The 6,394-nt window shown below is 38.4% G+C and overlaps 1 long non-coding RNA gene across 1 annotated transcript; it reads left to right on the plus strand.

The window, feature by feature from the left end:
- The first annotated feature begins 2,229 nt into the window (after nt 1-2,229).
- On the plus strand, nt 2,230-6,191 carry LOC129379561 (uncharacterized). Its single transcript, XR_008608199.1, has 3 exons — nt 2,230-2,342; nt 5,853-5,984; nt 6,119-6,191. It is a non-coding gene; the product is annotated as an uncharacterized LOC129379561 (long non-coding RNA).
- The last annotated feature ends 203 nt before the right edge of the window (nt 6,192-6,394 follow it).

A 6,394-nucleotide genomic window follows, 5' to 3' on the forward strand; every position in this document is an offset into this window, starting at 1 on the left:
AAGCTGCTGTTCCTGTAAATGACGTCAACATGACAGTTTGGTTTGATATGTCAGCCTCCTCTCCATCAGTAGAAGAGGCGACTGATGGATCTGATGATCCAGAGCAGTGCTTGCTTCAGATCAATACATTTAATCAGCTGGGATTTTCCACTTCCTGCTCCACCGCTGACATACAAGTAAAATGGATGAGGATTCAAAGCCCAGAAACACTGAATACACCAGTCTCTTACTGCACAGAACACACAGGCCTGGTTCTGGTTCCGGTTCTGATCCATTGTGCGTAACACAGCTGGACCAATTGAAGGCTGTTCCCTGATGACTCTGACTTCTGTTCCAGCATCAGACTGATGACTGGAGTCGGGGCAACATCCTGTTGTTTGTCATCATCAGATTATCTCAGATTCTCATCACACTGTAATCTCACAGCTTCAGATTCAGGAGCAAGAATCCACCATTCATCATCACATTGTCTCTGTTTGGTTCTGGTTCTTCCACTGCATCTGAATCTCCTCACTAAAGTTTCTCATGTTTGTCTGTCTTGATGCTTTTCACAGACTCAATGTCCTCAGAACCAGGAAGTTGAAGAACTGTAGAAGAACTGATGGGTTTGGACCATCATAGTGTTGAAATAATAATGGTGCCGACTGAATACCAAAATGGATCGGCAGCATTTTAATGCTGGGTGAAAAAAAGAGCCAACCAGGCAGACAAGAAGGTGAAATCAGAGACAAACAGTTTCTCCACAGCAGAGAAATGGATCACGGCGCTCTTCCTCCACCTCCTCGCCGCGCCCCATCCTCATCCTCCACCACCTCCACTGAGTTCTAATGGGTCGGTTCAGATCCTCTCTGGAGATCAGACACCAGAACAGAGGCGGATCAGAACCAAAGCCGGCAGCTCTGCTGAAGCTCAGGAGAACTCTGAGTCCAGATGTGGACCCTGGTCTCCTCCAGAACCTCCTCTGTTCTGCTGTGGAGGAACTGTGTGGCTCCAGTTCTGCAGCAGGACCTTCTCAGCTGCAGCAGAAGAAGAAAGGACTTCCTGTGTTCAGGTTGGATAGAAACCTGGATATTTTCTAGCTTGTGGTTCTGCTTCCAGCGTAGATGTTCTCCAGGGTTCTGATCTGGATCTAGTGGACTGTAGAGCTCATCAGGTTTCCTCTCATCCACTTTGAGATCTTCAGCCTCCTTTAGATTCAACCTGAAGCTTCTTCTGACAGATTAGCTGCAGCTGATATTTAGCATGATGTTTATTATTCTAGCCTCAGTTTTCTGTTCTTCATGTGACTCGGTGACGCAGTGACATGTGACTGGGAGGTAAGAGCTTTAGCCAGGAAAGAGTTATCATTTTCTTTGCTGCTAATAACAGAATATGTAATAACTGGGCTTCCTTTTTATCTTCTCTTAGGGTCAAACCCAATCTATAATGCAGTGGGTTCAGCGGTAATGTGAACTTAAATATGTTTCTGGTTTCTGTCTGAATCCCCTGCCAGAATGGAATCAGCACTGGACAGTCCCAGGAAATGTGAGTTTGATCCCCAATCTGATTTCAGCCTCTCCAGCACAAATTTGTGGCATTTCTGTCATATCTTGAAAAACTGAAAGGTCTTTTGAAAAATCTCATTTTTAATTTCCAGTCAAATTCCTTCCAACCTGGACTGTGGCTGATCTTAAAACCTTTTTCACAGATCTCCTCTCACTCCTCATCTTCAATAACAATATTCATTTCTAGTTCCCACTTTTGCGTCATATCTGTAGATTGTCAGAAAAATGCATCTGCAAATGTTTATATAGATGAGATATAATCTTTCTCTTATTATGGTCTGTAAATAACACTAAATGGTCAAATTTTCCTTCTTGTTCTTTGGTCCAACAGTGACACCTAGTGGTTGATTTGTGATGTTAATTTGAAGAACGGTAGATTTCTTCTCCGTGTATTTTGTGTTACGCACTTCCTGTTTTTGCTGACCGCGATGAGTCATCGTTGGAGCCTGAAGGAAACCAAAGACAATCTGTAAAATAGCGGCTTGGGAAGCAAATTGAGGTAAGAATATTTATGATAAGACATGTTTATTTAAAAGCAACAGAACATCAGTGGTTTATTGTTTAGAAATGAAACTGTGTCGACGAGTTAAGGACACAAAGTATTTTTTGTATGTGTGAACATTTATGTATACTAGAGTTAAGCATGCCCAACAGTTATGTATCTTTTATTTCATGCTACAGTTTTCACGGTGCTGACAAGAAAAGTCCAGATTAAACTGCAGCTTCCTGCGTCTGGCTGTTTATCCCAAGAGGCCGCTGTTTGAACCTCTACACATTTTATCAGAAATATTTCTACAGGTGATGTATTTTATTTCAAGGTAGGCCATTCTTTGTGTGATAAAATGCCTTAATTGTAAATACTTATAGAATTCTTTTGAGCATAATCCATATTTATCTTGTAACTCCCCAAACGACTTAAGAGTTTCTCCTCTGAATAACTGATTAACTCTTATTAGTCCTTTCTGTGCCCATCTCTGAAAACCCGAATCCAGTTTGTTTGGAAAAAAAGTCAGTAATCCTGGATATTTTTATTATGCAGGATATTGTTAAAGTTGCTCCTATTTTCTTCCTCACCAGAGACCAGACTCTGTATGTACAAATAATCCACTGATTTTCAATTTTTAAATCCTCCCAATTTCTTCCCTCCATAAATGGAATGGCTTCAAGAGGTACCAGTGGGCCTGCATTGTTCTCCAGACTGATCCAGTTCGTCTCCTCATCCTGTTCAAGCCACTCGACCACAACATGAAGCTGTGCTGCCCAGTAGTACAATTTCAGATCAGGCAAGACCAAGGCCACCTTTTTCTCTTGGGATTAACAATAATTTCTGTCTGATTCTTGGTTTCCTCCTTTGCCAAATAAAGTTAATAATAATGTTATTACAAATTTTAGAAGTGGAGGCAGGTATCCAAACCGGGAGTGCCTGGAATAGGTACGTGGGATTATTTTTTGATATTGAGAGAGAATATGATATGATGTGGAGGGAAGGATTATGAATAAAAATGAGAAGATGGGAATAAATGGTCATATGTTTAGATGGATTAAAAGTTTCTAGAAGAAAGACGAATACAAGTGAGGATGGAGACGGATTATTCTGAGAGTTTGAATATAGATAATGGGACACCACAGGGCAGTGTAGTAAGTCTGTTATTATTTTCAGTAGTAGTTAATGATATGTTTAAAGAAGTAAAGGGTGGAATGGGATTTTCACTCTTTGCTGATGATGGAGCAAATGTGGAAAAGAGGAAGAAATTTAGACTTTAATGTAAAGAAGCTTCAGGGAGAAATTTCTACTGTAGAGAAATGGTCAAATAAATGGGTTTTAAACTTTCTGTAGAGAAAACTAAATGTTTTTTACAAGGAAATGAGTTGAGGAAAAAAATTACTTAAAGTTATATGGACAGGATTTGGAAAGTGAAACAATAAAAATGTCTTGGGGTGGTTTGATGAATGACATGTGATGCTCACATTCAGAAAATAATCAATAAATGTAGAAAAGTATTAAATATAGTGAAGTGCTTAGTTGGAACAGAGCTGATAGAAATTAATTAAAAGCTATTTATACTGGGTTAATTAGGTCAGTCGTGGACTATGGATGTATAGTTTATAACTCAGCAGATACAAACCTCCATAAGTTAAATATTATCCAACATCAGGCCTTAAGAAAATGAACTGGAGCTTTAAAACATCTTCAACAGCAGCACTACAGGCTGAAATGGGAGAAATGCCTCTTAAACTTAGAAGGAATCAATTATCTTTAAACTACTGGTCAAATTTATAGGGACAAAGAAAAGATCATCCAACATTAGAGGAGCTTAAACCTGGATGGGAAAAGGAAAATAAACAATTAAAGAGCTTTGGATGGATTATAAACTCTAAATTTAATGAAATTGATTTAAATCAGTTATATGTCAGATTCATTACCTGCAGTTCCACCTCGGATCCTTCCTGATGCTGAAGTGGATTTTTCATTATTAGAAACAAAGAAGATAAAATTCACATTATGAATAAATACATAGTACAAGAATACTTAAATAAATATTATAACTATTTACAAATATACACAGATGCATCAAAAATCCAGCTAATAGGGCAGGAATAGCGTTTACTGGTCCATAGTTTTAAATGAAGGTAGGAAAGAGGATTAGTGATGGAGTCTCTGTGTAAACAGGAGAAATGCTTTGCTTTGCTTTTAGCTGTTCAATGGCTGGAAGAATAAAACCATTAAAATCAGATTCTAGCTCTTCATTAGTCAGTTTGCAAAATAATCAGTCAGACAGTAAACCAGATATATTAATTGAAATACAATAAACACTCTACAGAATCAATATGATGGACTAACAGTAAATTTTGTTTGGGTTCCAGCACATTATGGGATTAAGGGGAATGAAATGGCAGACAGGATGGATAAGGAGAGAACCAATCATTTAAGGATGAATATTAATGTTAGTTATAATAGAAAAAAAGGATGTAAAAAAACAAAGAAACAAAAGAGAGGTGGCAAAAGTTATGGGTAGAAGAAAAAAAAGGAAGGTGGTTTTATAAAATCCAAAAGAGAATTGGACGAATGAGAAGAACAGAAAGAAACAGGAGAGAAGAGATAATTATTAGAATCAGACACGGTGGATTGAATAGATCAATATTATTGATAGGGAAACATCAGGCAGAGAAATGTGACTGTGGGGAAGATGAAACAGTGGAACATGTTATTTTGAGTTGCAGGAATTATATGATTCAGAGAAACAAGTTAATTAGGAACCTTAGAAACATGAAAAGGAAATTTGATATTGTTGATTTACTGCAAAAAGACTCAGGAAGCAGAAGATATCAGGCTATGTTAGATTTTTTAAACAGATTAAGTTGTATAATAGGACATAGTTTGTTTCTTTTAGTTTTTGTCAAGTGGACCAAACTCCTTACCAGGTGGGGGCGCTAAAGCTCACCTAATGTTTCTTGCCAACCGCCAATAAAAATCAAGAAGAAGGAGAAGAAGGAAAGTGCGACACCTAATGGTGCCACGTGTTACAATCAGTTATGCAACATCCTTCACATTTACTTTCGGTTTGGATTTACATGAGGCTCCACTCCGTTAGTTTGGTCTCAGTTTGTTGTCTAAATTTTGTTCTTTAACTCTTTGGATCGTTTGAACAAACTGTAAGTTTGATTTGATTATTTCTTGAACTTTTTCATCACTTTAACTTTTTCCTGATTGTTTCTAATCTCTGATGTTTGAAGTTTCACTTCTGATTTCTGCTGAAACATTAATATCTGCTATTTGAAGGCTAATCTACAGGATTATTAGATTATTGATCAACTGGAATCAATCAACATGATGAACAGCTGATGTTTCACTGTTTTCTTCTCCTAACTGATTCATGTTTTTATTTCCTGGTACTGAACTCAAGTCTCCACCATTAATGTCAGCAACAGTTTCCTGTTGCTTCCGTTCAAAATAGAATATAATTAAACTGGGTTTGATTCAGTCAGATGATTAAATAGTTCATCTTTAATGGAGCAAATAATCCACTTGTAGAGATTAAAAATTAACTAAAATACTTCCTGTTCAGGTTGAATCAGTGAATGTAAATGTTGCTCCATGTCTCCATCTAGTGGACTGATAGTAGAAGTGCAGCAGCTGATGGCAGCTTCCTCTGCCTCTCTGCTGTCTGACTGCATTCACCTGACACTGATATGAAGCAGAGAAGAAGAGCCAATCAGAGGAGGAGCAGCTGATCTTTTTCCAGCACTAATGATGTAAAGGATGATCAGAGTTGATGTGCAGATGAATGATGTGTGTTTCCTCTGCAGGTGAAGCTAGAAAGTGTGTGTGAGCTGATGTGGATTCAGCAGCATGGATCAGTGTGAGGACAGAGAGGAGGGAGTCCCTCCCTCTAAAACCACTCTGTGTGGGGAAGATGAGAGCCAGAGCAAAGGTCAGAGGTGAGGTCACCATCTCTAACTGTCCACAGCCCTTTTCACACAGCGTTCACTATATCAGGCCAGAACAGACGTGGTGATGAAGCTGCTGCTGCTCCTCTTTGCTGATTAAGTTTTAATCATCATGTTTCTGTCAGGATCCATCAGAGACTCAAACCAGAACCAGAACCAGAACCCAGCTGTGTGTCCTTTAAGAGTGACAGGTCAAAGTATGAACCCATTAACTTTAAATCTCCTGGATCTCCACCATCAGAGAGGTGAGCTGTATCTAACTGCTGTAACTTCTGTTTATATCTGTTATTGTGGCCATGTGATGATAAGTTCTGTTGGGTTCTGTTGTCATGAAAACATTGGACTGAATTTCAGGTTATTTTTCTTTTCATACATATTACATAAGAGATGTAACATGTATA

The sequence above is a fragment of the Poeciliopsis prolifica genome, unplaced genomic scaffold (assembly GCF_027474105.1).
Source record: "Poeciliopsis prolifica strain line A6 unplaced genomic scaffold, Auburn_PproV2 SCAFFOLD059, whole genome shotgun sequence".
Classification (NCBI taxonomy): domain Eukaryota; kingdom Metazoa; phylum Chordata; class Actinopteri; order Cyprinodontiformes; family Poeciliidae; genus Poeciliopsis; species Poeciliopsis prolifica.